This window comes from Lucilia sericata, unplaced genomic scaffold (genome assembly GCF_015586225.1).
Source record: "Lucilia sericata isolate MDLA Ls3-8-SP2 unplaced genomic scaffold, ASM1558622v1 Contig000527F_arrow, whole genome shotgun sequence".
NCBI lineage: Eukaryota > Metazoa > Arthropoda > Insecta > Diptera > Calliphoridae > Lucilia > Lucilia sericata.
In genome coordinates, this window is record NW_023994539.1 from 23,301 (window position 1) to 37,725 (window position 14,425).

Consider the following 14,425-nt stretch of genomic DNA (forward strand, 5'->3'; position numbering starts at 1 on the left):
TAGACTAGACTATAGACTAGACTATAGACTAGACTATAGACTAGACTATAGACTAGACTATAGACTAGACTATAGACTAGACTATAGACTAGACTATAGACTAGACTATAGACTAGACTATAGACTAGACTATAGACTAGACTATAGACTAGACTATAGACTAGACTATAGACTAGACTATGACGACTATAGACTAGACTATAGACTAGACTATAGACTAGACTATAGACTAGACTATAGACTAGACTATAGACTAGACTATAGACTAGACTATAGACTAGACTATAGACTAGACTATAGACTAGACTATAGACTAGACTATAGACTAGACTATAGACTAGACTATAGACTAGACTATAGACTACACTATAGACTAGACTATAGACTAGACTATAGACTAGACTATAGACTAGACTATAGACTAGACTATAGACTATAGACTAGACTATAGACTAGACTATAGACTAGACTATAGACTAGACTATAGACTAGACTATAGACTAGACTATAGACTAGACTATAGACTAGACTATAGACTAGACTATAGACTAGACTATAGACTAGACTATAGACTAGACTATAGACTAGACTATAGACTAGACTATAGACTAGACTATAGACTAGACTATAGACTAGACTATTGACTAGACTATAGACTAGACTATAGACTAGACTATAGACTAGACTATAGACTAGACTATAGACTAGACTATAGACTAGACTATAGACTAGACTATAGACTAGACTATAGACTAGACTATAGACTAGACTATAGACTAGACTATAGACTAGACTATAGACTAGACTATAGACTAGACTATAGACTAGACTATAGACTAGACTATAGACTAGACTATAGACTAGACTATAGACTAGACTATAGACTAGACTATAGACTAGACTATAGACTAGACTATAGACTAGACTATAGACTAGACTAGACTAGACTATAGACTAGACTATAGACTAGACTAAAGACTAGACTATAGACTAGACTATACACTAGACTATAGACTAGACTATACACTAGACTATAGACTAGACTATAGACTAGACTATAGACTAGACTATAGACTAGACTATAGACTAGACTATAGACTAGACTATAGACTAGACTATAGACTAGACTATAGACTAGACTATAGACTAGACTATAGACTAGACTATAGACTAGACTATAGACTAGACTATAGACTAGACTATAGACTAGACTATAAACTAGACTATAGACTAGACTATAGACTAGACTATAGACGAGACTATAGACTGGACTAGTTTATAGACCAGTCTATAGTCTTGACTGTATACCAGGCTACAAATTAGACTATAGACTAGACTATATACTATAGACTAGACTAGTTTATAGACTAGTCTATACACTAGACTGTACACTAGACTGTACATTAGACTTGACAATAGACTAAACTATAGACTAAACTATAGACTAGACCATAGACGAGACCACAGACTAGAGTATTGACTAGACTGTAGACTAGACTATAGTCATGCTAAATTAAACAACATTAACATAAACGAGTACTTAGTAAACGAAAAATTTGTTTATAAATTATATTTCTAAAAATCGTTTTCGGTTATCTTATCAGATGAAAAATAACAAGAAAAACAATGAATTCTTGAATTACGGCTTCTTTGAAACAAAAACTAAATATTGAAATTTTAAAAAATTTGTCACGCTTTTAAACAAAATATTATTATTTTTCGTTTAAAGTTTCCTTCCATGATTCTAAGAAGCAAATAGAATGGTTTTTTTAAGAACCAAAAAAAATAATTTAAATTTTGCCGACAAACAAAAGACAATTTGATATCGTATATGAACAAGTTAATCAACAACAATAACACGCGGAATTGCTAAGCTAAACACCCATGCATACATTAATACTTCTTAATAATAGGTACATATGTATATATGTAGATACCTGGGGTAAAGTATCTGTGTCTGTTTAATCCACATTATCTAGATTTAAAAGGTTTTTATTCTTATAAATAATTTGTTACTTTATTTCTTATGTGTTGAATAAAAATATTTAACATGCTAATACATGACATGGACTGACTGACGTATTTTTGCTGTTCGGTTAGTTTCGTTGAGTGTTCAACATCATCAAGGTCTTAAGAGAGTGGATTGTGGTAAAAACTTTTAATAAAATATATATATATTTTTTTTGCAAATAAAAACCCAGAAAAAACAGCAAAAAAGAAGCAAATCTTTAAAGACAAGTTTAAAATTGTGTTACAGATACTTTATATATACAGAGACTAAAGGACAGACAGATGGACGGACGGATAGCTGCACGGAGAAACAAAAGCTTGTGCCGAAGAGGTTAGCGGGTGTTTTACATGAGATATAGTAACTATATAGAAAAACAGAAAATCGAAGCAAAACAAAATAACAAGATTGTAAAGTATTTTAATTTTAAAAAAGAAACTAGTTTAATTTTTTTTTAAGTTTAAGTCCACCGAATTCTAAGGCACCCTTCTCAACAGATGAAAACAAGGGAACATATGTACATATGTATATCAAGCGAGAGACTAGACATTAGTCAAAAGACTAGACTATAGTCTAGTCTAGACTGGACTATAGACTAGACTATAGACTAGACTATAGACTAGACTATAGACTAGACTATAGACTAGACTATAGACTAGACTATAGACTAGACTATAGACTAGGCTATAGACTAGGACTAGAGACTAGACTATAGACTAGACTATAGAACTAGACTATAGACTAGACTATAGACTAGACTATAGACTAGACTATAGACTAGACTATAGACAGACTATAGACTAGACTATGACTAGACTGACTAGACTATAGACTAGACTATAGACTAGACTATACACTAGACTATAGACTAGACTATAGACTAGACTATAGATTATAGACTAGACTATAGACTAGACTATAGTGTAGACGAGACTATAGACGAGACTATAAACAAGACTATAGACTAGACTATAGACTAGACTATAGATTATTGAATAGACTATAGATTATTGAATAGACAATAGATTATAGGCTACTAAACTATAGACTAGACTATAGACTAGACTATAGACTAGACTATAGACTAGACTATAGACTAGACTATAGACTAGACTATAGACTAGACTATAGACTAGACTAAAGACTAGACTATAGACTAGACTATAGACTAGACTATAGACTAGACTATAGACTAGACTATAGACTAGACTATAGACTAGACTATAGACTAGACTATAGACTAGACTAGACTATAGACTAGACTATAGACTATAGACTAGACTATAGACTAGACTAGACTATAGACTAGACTATAGACTAGACTATAGACTAGACTATAGACTAGACTATAGACTAGACTATAGACTAGACTATAGACTAGACTATAGACTAGACTATAGACTAGACTATAGACTAGACTATAGACTAGACTATCGACTAGACTATAGACTAGACTATAGACTAGACTATAGACTAGACTATAACTAGACTAGAACTAGACAGACTATAGACTAGACTATAGACTAGACTATAGACTATAGCTATAGACTAGACTATAGACTAGACTAGACTAACTATAGACTAGACTATAGACTAGACTATAGACTAGACTATAGAACTAGAACTATAGACTAGACTATAGAATAGACTATAGACTAGACTATAGACTAGACTATAGACTAGACTAAACTAGACTATAGACTAGACTATAGACTAGACTATAGACTAGAACTGAAGACTAGACTATAGACTAGACTATAGACTAGACTATAGACTAGACTATAGACTAGACTATAGACTTGACTATAGACTAGACTATAGACTATACTATAGACTAGACTATAGACTAGACTATAGACTAGACTATAGACTAGACTATAGACTAACTATAGACTAGACCATAGACTAGACTATAGACTAGACTATAAGACTAGACTATAGACTAGACTATGACTAGACTATAGACTAGACTATAGACTTACCTATGACAGACTATAGACTAGACTATAGACTAGACTATAGACTAGACTATAGACTAGACTATAGACTAGACTATAGACCTAGAACTATATACTAGACTATAGACTAGACTATAGACTAGACTATAGACTAGACTATAGACTAGACTATAGAGCTAGACTATAGACTGACTATAGACTAGACTATAGACTAGAACTATAGACTAGACTATAGACTAGACTATAACTAGACTATAGACTACTAGACTATAGACTAGACTATAGACTAGACTATAGACTAGACTATAGACTAGACTATAGACTAGACTATAGACTAGACTATAGACTAGACTATAGACTAGACTATAGACTAGACTATAGACTAGACTATAGACTAGACTATAGACTAGACTATAGACTAGACTATAGACTAGACTATAGACTAGACTGTAAACTAGACTATAGACTAGACTATAGACTAGACTATAGACTAGACTATAGACTAGACTAGACTAGACTAGACTAGACTAGACTAGACTAGACTAGACTAGACTAGACTAGACTATAGACTAGACTAGACTAGACTATAGACTAGACTAGACTATAGACCATGGTCTCAACAGGTGTGTCTCTAATGCATTAATTAACTAATATTTATCTCCTGTATTACCATCTTAGTTGGAGGATTGACTACAACATGTTTGTCTGTTGTTCAAAGCCCCTTTGATATGTTAACAACAAATAGTATAGTAAAAATAGTAGAAAAAATATGTTTAAAAACAAAACCATTCATAACCAGTCGTACAACTTTTTAATAGATCAAACAAATACAATAATGCATAGAAGAAAAAAGTAAGAAAAACAAAATCACAAATAATAACTAAGTACATATACACATCATAATGAAAATATGTATGTTTTTCTTACTCTTAATTACTTTAGCCAACTTAAAGTACTCGACGCGAGCAGCAACTTTTGGTGCTGTTGTTGGCTCAGTTAAGTTTGATTCGATTTAAAACTGAAATTTTGAATTTCGAATGCAAAATATAAATAAATAAATAATACATTAAAGTGATTGTATGCATTTATGTTCAACAACAAGTTCTTTTTTAAACAAATGTTATTTTTACACTTCCCCCCTCAACGTTATGGCAGCCTAAAGCAGGTTAACACAATGCGATTTGTGTGTGGAGGATGGAGATAGATGATGAGCTTTTAATTTATTTATGATAAAAATTTGAAAGATGTTTAAAGCATAATAGATGTATCAAAATACCAACTCATCACCTTTTTCCAAAGGTAACCAGCAAAAAAACAGAAATACCACCAACAAAAAAATTGTTATTAAATAAATAAATTTATCTTTTGAATTTTTATGTTGAACAATAGCACTCTGCTGTGTTTCTTCATGGGATTCATTTTACCTTTAGGTCATGTTAATGTTACATATCGGTTATTAAAAGTCATTTATCATTATCTTATTTAATGAAATTTAAATTGATTAAAAAAAAACTATATTGTATGTTGATGCGAAAAATTGGAGCAATTTAATTTTAAAACAGTGGGTTAATATAGTATAAAAGTGGATCAGAAAAAAAAAAACCCACATTTCCATTAAATTGATGTTTATTTAACTTCTAATAGACACATTTCTAATATTTCTTTCTTTTTATAGAAAACTTGCAAACAAGCCTCTCGTTTTATAAAAAAGAAAAATATACGATAATTTATCTTTTTATATCTTTCTAGCAAAGCAAATTCTCTTTTTATAGATAATTTTCGAGATATGTTTTTTTACGAGAAAATTTTCGAAATTTTCTCTTTTTATAAAAATTTTCGAAATTTTCTTATTTATATAAATTTTCGAAATTTTTTCTCTTTGTATAGACAATTTTCGAAAATTTATTTTTTATTAAAAAATTTCCTTTTTATAGAAACCAGAACTGAACTAGAACTTACCTGAACTGAACTAGTACTGAAGTAGAACTAACTAGAACTGAACTAGAACTGAACTAGAACTGAACTAGAACTGAACTAGAACTGAACTAGAACTGAACTAGAACTGAACTAGAACTAGAACTAGAACTAACTAGAACTGAACTAGAACTGAACTAGAACTGAACTAGAACTAAGAACTGAACTAGACTGACTAGAACTGACTAGAACTGAACTAGAACTGACTAGAACTGAACTAGAACTGAACTAGAACTGAACTAGACTGAACTAGAACTGAACTAGAACTGAACTAACTAGACTGAACTAGAACTGAACTAGAACTGAACTAGAACTGAACTAGAACTGAACTAGAACTGACTAGAACAACTGAACTGGAACTATAACTGAAACTAGAACTGAACTAGAACTGACTAGAACTGAACTAGAACTGACTAGAACTGAACTAGAACTGAACTAGAACTAAACTAGAACTGAACTAGAAGAACTGAAACTAGAACTGAACTAGAACTGAACTAGAACTGAACTAGAACTGAACTAGAACTGAACTAGAACTGAACTAGAACTGAACTAGAACTGAACTAGAACTGAACTAGAACTGAACTAGAACTGAATTAGAACTGAACTAGAACTGAACTAGAACTGAACTAGAACTGAACTAGAACTGAACTACTGAACTAGAACTGAACTAGAACTGAACTAGAACTGAACTAGAACTGAACTAGAACTGAACTAGAACTGAACTAGAACTGAACTAGAACTGAACTAGAACTGAACTGGAACTGAACTAGAACTGAACTAGAACTGAACTAGAACTGAACTAGAACTGAACTAGAACTGAACTAGAACTGAACTAGAACTGAACTAGAACTGAACTAGAACTGAACTAGAACTGAACTAGAACTGAACTAGAACTGAACTAGAACTGAACTAAACTGAACTAGAACTGAACTAGAACTGAACTAGAACTGAACTAGAACTGAACTAGAACTGAACTAGAACTGAACTAGAACTGAACTAGAACTGAACTAGAACTAGAACTGAACTGGAACTGAACTAGAACTGAACTAGAACTGAACTAGAACTGAACTAGAACTGAACTAGAACTGAACTAGAACTGAACTAGAACTGAACTAGAACTGAACTAGAACTGAACTAGAACTGAACTAGAACTGAACTAGAACTGAACTAGAACTGAACTAGAACTGAACTAGAACTGAACTAGAACTGAACTAGAACTGAACTAGAACTGAACTAGAACTGAACTAGAACTGAACTAGAACTGAACTAGAACTGAACTAGAACTGAACTAGAACTGAACTAGAACTGAACTAGAACTGAACTAGAACTGAACTAGAACTGAACTAGAACTGAACTAGAACTGAACTAGAACTGAACTAGAACTGAACTAGAACTGAACTAGAACTGAACTAGAACTGAACTAGAACTGAACTAGAACTGAACTAGAACTGAACTAGAACTGAACTAGAACTGAACTAGAACTGAACTAGAACTGAACTAGAACTGAAACTAGAACGGAACTAGAACTGAACTAGAACCGAACTAGAACTGAACTAGAACTGAACTAGAACTGAACTAGAACTGAACTAGAACTGAACTAGAACTGAACTAGAACTGAACTAGAACTGACTAGACTGAACTAGAACTGAACTAGAACTGAACTAGAACTGAACTAGAACTGAACTCTTTATATAGAAAATTTTCGAATATTTCCCTTTTTATAGAAAATTTTCGAAAATTTCCCTTTTAAAGAAATTTTCGAACATGTTCTCTTTTACAGAAAATGTTGAATAAGCTCTCATTTTATAGAAAATATTCGAAAATTTCCCTTTTTATAGAAACATTTCAAAATGGTCCCTTTTATAGAAACCTTTCGAAAATATCCCTTTTTTATAGAAACTTTTCAAAAATTCTCTCTCTTCTCATAGAACATTCTCGAAAGTTTCAGTTATGGAAAACTTTTCAAAATTTCGTTTTTAAAGAAACTTTTCGAAAATATTATTTTTTTTATAGAGTATTTTAAAACAAAATTTCTTTTTTTGTTAGAAAATTTTCGAACATATTCTTGTTTTTTAGAACATTTTTGAAATTTTCAACTTTTATAGAAACTTTTCGAAAAAGTTCTCATTTTATTTGAAATTTTTCATAATAATCAAATTTTATAAAAAGTTTTCGAACAAATTTTCGTTTTATAAAACATTTCCAAAATCTTCTGTTTTATATAAAATTTTCAAAAATTGCTCACTTAAAGAAAATACAGAATTTATCTGCTCTACAGCAGTGATATCAAACTTAAATTTTTACTACCACTATTTTTCCTATCCAGTCTCACTGTTGTTCTCAAACTACATACATCTGTTAAATAATAAATCTAATCTACTACTATGCGATCTATTAAATACTATGTCGTTGATTACATTTTAACTTTATTTTTCTTAGATCTTTAAAGCCAAACATTTTTTTTTCAATAATTGTAGTTGCTTTTTTTTAACAGTTGCTGTTGTTGTTGCTGGTTGTCATTTTAATCGATTGCATTTTAAACGATTGAACACATGCGCATAATAATCAAATACTCTCACTAAAAACAAAAATATCTAGACTCTCACCAATTTATAACAACAATTATTTTCAAATACTTGTTTTGTTTTTACTATAAAAAAAAACTAACAATAATAACAACAATTATTTGAAATACATTTCGATTTTGGAGCGAATAGTAATTACTGTAAACTAGAGTAAATATCATTATACTCTTAATGATAAGACTCTAAACATTAGAGAAACGTCTCATAATTGTCTCACCTTGTCTCCTAGTTTTGTCTCTGTGTACCACAGATATTCAGTCTCATTTCATAAATGCGTTTGTATAAGTGTAAATATACTTTCACATATTTATGTCATGTGATGTAATCGATTTTTTTTTAAATTACTCTTTTGCTTTATTTGAATACAATAACAAAAATTTATTAGAAATATAAATATTTGTAAAAATGAGATCTTTTCTATAATCATTTCTTTAGATTTGTACAAAGAGTAACTTTAGTTATATATAAATTGTTACTTTGACTTAAAGTAAAAAATGATCTCAATACTAAAGTATGTGTGTGTGTGTATATAGAGTCAATCTAGATAAAATGCAGAATAAATAACTGTAACCAATTTTTTATGAATAATGTCATTAAACAGATTATTAAAAGAATGAAATGTGAATTTTTCTCAGTTGTATGCAGCAGAAACTAACTATAAAAACAAAAGACTTAAGAACGAAACTTGCTAAAATTATTCGCTTTTGTTTAAAAAATTTTCTTTAATAGAAAATTTTGTCTTTTTATAAAAAAAAAATTCGAAATTTTTCTAATTTTATCATTTGATTGAAAATTTTTAAACAAATTTTCGAACAAATTTCCTTTTTATTGAAAATTTTCGAACTAATTCTATTGTTTTAGAAAATTTAAATATAAGCAGCATTCTTATGTAAAGTGACGATCGTTGGAAACCGCTTTAAACGAAGTTGTCCACTACATATGTGAATCCTTCGATAGCAAACTGTACACACTGGCGATATGCATTGACATCGAAGGCGCCTTCCATAAGGTGCACAGTGATACTCTTATCCAATCCCTAGACTAGTTTTATATTAACTTGGGGCTCCGTAACTGTATCAACTACATGCTAAGGAACAGATGGATAAGCTGCGAGATGTACGATATATGTAACTATCAGGAAAAAGGTATTTCACGGTATACCACAGGGTGGCGGTGAAATTCGGCACAAACATGTCTTATGGGAACCTAAATCTCTTTGTAAAATTTTATAAGGATAGGCCCATAATTGACCCTATCCCCCATATAAGGGCTCCTTCAGTAAATGACTTTAATAGTCATATCTGGCCTTAAGAAGCATATATAGCAATCAAATTCGACATAAAAAAGTTTTATATTAACTAAAATCATTTTCTTAAATTTTATGAGGATGGGTCCATTATTAACCCTACCCCGCATATAAGGTCCCTTTCAAAAAATGACTTTATCGTTAATAACTGGCTAAAAGAAGCATCTATAGCGGTAAAATTCGGCACAAACATGTTTTATGGGAACCTAAATCTCTTTGTAAAATTTTATAAGGATAGGCCCATAATTGACCCTATCCCCCATATAAGGTCCCCTTCAGAAAATTACTTTAATGCTCATATCTGACCTTAAGAAGCATATATAGCAATCAAATTCGACATAAAAAAGTTTTATATTAACTAAAATCATTTTCTTAAATTTTATGAGGATGGGTCCATAATTGACATATAAGGTCCATTTCAGAAAATGACTTTAAAGCTCATAACTTTCTAAAAGAAACATATATATTTGTTAAATTCGACAGGAACATATTTTATAGGAAATTAAATCTCTTTGTAAAATTTTATAAGGATAGGCCCATAATTGACCCTATCCCCCATATAAGGTCCATAAAATGTTCGAATCCACTCTATTTATTAAAGATTTTCGAGATTTTCTTAATCTATAGACAAAACACATTACTTTACAATCTGTTACAACAATTATATTGTCATTCAGGCATGCAACTACTATTTGGGCATCAATAAATATTGTGCGCATTTTTGCGTATGTGTGTGTTGATTGTACCAATGGCCCCTTTAAGGAAAAAAACTATTACTTTTCTATACAGTTTTTTTTTTTTTCTGTTCAGTAATAACTATTATTTTTCACTATAAAATTTGACAAATCTTTTCTTTAATTATTTAGCAGGAATTTTGAATATTTTGCGTAAATATTCATGATTTATTTAAAATTTAGTACACACTCGTTCGTACACTCATATGTCTGTACTAAATTGCCCCCATTAAATAATTGTGAGTTGCAATGTACACAGAGTATTTGTAAACAAAACAAAAATTTAGCACTTATTTGCTATTGATTTAATAACTATTTACTATGAACTATTAACTTTTTTTATTTTAATTAAAATTTCAAAAAATGTCTAGCTATTACTACAGTTTTCCGTATTTCTCTATGAATTTAAATTGAATATTTAATACTTTATGGTATCTGTCTGTCAGTCTGTCTGTCTGTCTGTCTGTCTGTCCGTCTGTCTATCTATCTATTAGTTTGTATTTATGAATGAGTGAGTAATAACTTTTTGGTAACGTCTTCATTGCACATAAATAAATTACAAACAAATAAATATTATATCATTAAAAATAATTGTGTCACCGATTTGTGTCATCAAAAACGTTTGAAAAATAACAAAGAAGAAGAAGAAACAAAAATTAACATACAATTTATATTGCAATATTTAAATTTAAATGTTTATTTACCATACAATTACCAGTTATGGCTTCAACTCGTTGACTGTGTGCATTTTCATGTCTAGGGAAATATATATTTTTCAATGATTTATACTAAAGTTAAGAGGTAGCTACCTACCTACTCGTATTGTTTTGTTTGTTTTGTGTTCCAATTGCCATTAATCATGGAAAAGTGTTAAAAAGGATTAGAATCTCTTAGAGTTTTGCTTCATTAATGGGAATGAATAAATGAATGTATGAACTTACATACATACAGATACGGAATATCAGAAGTGAACGGAAAATAGAATAAAGGTACAAAACACTGAGAGAAACACTCTAGAAATGAATTCTTTGGGGGGGAGAGAAAAATTACATTTAAATAATTTTCAAATGACAGCAGGACGGAAAAAGTGGCGAGAAAAATACAAGGGGACAGAAGGGGGGAGAGAAAAGATGGAACATAGCCGGGGGGCGGGGTGAAAGACAGTACAAAAACAGGTCTATCCAAAGCAGAGACGACATCGAGCGAGCGAGCGAGCGAGCGAGCGAGCGAGCGAGCAGGCGAGCGAGCGAGCGACGAGCGAGAGGAGCGAGCGAGCGGAAGCGAGCGAGCGAGCGAGCGAGGAGCGAGCTAGCGAGCGAGCGAGCGAGCGAGCGAGCGAGGAGCGAGCGAGCGAGCGAGCGAGCGAGCGAGCGAGCGAGCGAGCGAGCGAGCGAGAGAGCGAGCGAGCGAGCGAGCGAGGAGCGAGCGAGCGAGAGAGCGAGCGAGCGAGCGAGCGAGCGAGAGAGCGAGCGGCGAGCGAGCGAGCGAGCGAGGGGCGAGCGAGGAGCGAGCGAAGCGAGCGAGCGAGCGAGCGAGCGAGCGAGCGAGCGAGCGAGCGAGCGAGCGAGCGAGCGAGCGAGCGAGCGAGCGGAGCGAGCGAGCGAGCGAGCGAGCGAGCGAGCGAGCGAGCGAGAGCGAGCGAGCGAGCGAGCGAGCGAGCAGCGAGCGAGAGAGCGAGCGAGCGAGCGAGCGAGCGAGCGAGCGAGCGAGCGAGCGAGCGAGCGAGCGAGCGAGCGAGCGAGCGAGCGCGAGCGAGCGAGCGAGCGAGCGAGCAGCACGAGCGAGCGAGCGAGCGAGCGAGCAGCGAGCGAGCGGGCGAGCGAGGAGCGAGAGCGAGCGAGCGAGGCGAGCGAGCGAGAGCGATAGAGCGAGCGAGAGGGAGCGAGGATCTAGCGAGCGAGCGAGCGAGCGAGCGATCGAGCGAGCGAGAGCGAGCGAGCGATCGAGCGAGCGAGAGAGCGAGCGAGCGAGAGAATCTATCTATCTATCTATCTATCTATCTATCTATCTATATCTATCTATCATCGATCTATCTATCTATCTATTATCTATCTATCTATCTATCTATCTATCTATCTATCTATCTATCTATCTATCATCTATCTATCTATCTCTATCTACTATCTATCTATCTATAAGTTTTTTGATAATTGTTTTTATTATTATTTTATTGGTGTCTTTTGTTTTTTGTCTTTAATTATCTTATTTGTTATGGAAAATTCTTAAGTGTTCAAAAGCAATTAAATTTTTATAATTTGCCATTTTATTTACCTTATTTGCTTATGCCTTTAATTCTTGAGATAATTACAAATCTTGGTATTTATATAGAGGCAAAAAATTGCCAACGGAATTTAAAGCAATCAAACAAATTATCAAGAAAATTAAAAAAATTTTAAATAACCAAAAAATTTTTCCACTTTACCATAAAAAAAACTTATACAATTTTAAATTTTTTTTTCACGAAATAAAGATTTGCAAAATTTAAATAAAAATAAACGGAAAAAATAAAAGAAGTAATACAAAAAATCGTCAAAAAGTAAAACCTGTTAAACGACATACAAATGAAATAATACAAATTAAGAAGGAGAAAAAAAAACATGGATTAAATTTTTATTAAATGTAAAGTAAATATTTATTTTGAAAGAAAAAAATATGTATAAAGTATATAAGAAAAACTTAAGAAGGAGACACCAACTGTAAAATAGACAAAATAAAATACGATTGCAGAATATTGAGGAATGGAAAAAGATACAAAAAAACACACTCACACAAAAAATAATAAAAGAAAAACGTGCAAAGAATATTAATAAAAACAAAATAACAAATCAAAAAAAAAAAAAAAAATAAATAAATACAAAAGCAAAATTTAAGAGCATAACTACAAAAACTAAAGAGAAACAAAAGTTGCGCCTGCGCAGGAAAACTGAAACAAAATTCAATTATTATTAACAACAAGTACACTCTGCATCAGGCATGGAAAATTGAAATATTGAAATAGTACCAACTCATAAAAAAAAATATAGGTTTAGGTTTGAAAGAAGATTAGATTAGACTGCAAACTAGGCTATATACTAGAATATAGACTAGACTATAGAAGAGACTTTTGAAAAGACAATAGACTAAACAATAGACTAGACAATAGACAAGATAATAGACGAGACTATAAACTAGACTATAGACTAGACAATAGACTAGTCTATATACTAAACTAAATGCTATAATATAGCATATACACTATACTATAGCATAGACTCGGCTATATACTAAACCAAAGGAGTAGACTACACTATAGACAAGATTATAGTCTAGTCCAATAGACTATAGACTAGACTATAGACTGGACTATAGACTAGACTATAGACTAGACTATAGACTAGACTATAGACTAACTATAGACTAAACTATAGATTAGACAATAGACTAGACAATAGACTAGAGAATAGACTAGACATAGACAACAGACTAGAAAATTGACTAGACAATAGACTAGACCAACGGTTCCCAAAAGGGGGTCCGCGGACCCCTAGTGGTCCGTAGCAAAATCCTAGGGGGTCCGCGAAGACAAACGAAAAAAATCATTAATAAAAAATATTCTCTATATGTTAGAAAATATTAAAAATATCTCCAAATTTTTCATAAATACTAAAATACACAATTTTTATTCAATAATCCCAGATTTGTTGGTGACTCTTTGAATTTTATTGTTTCGGTCGTTTATCAGGATGAAGCTAGGCCCTACAAATTTATTGTTTCACTTTTATAAAGTAAAGTATTACGTGATTTGTAATTTTTATAAATGTATATGTATCGAAATAAATGTTTTTATAGCAGACGGATAATGATTTGCCTTAGAATTAAAT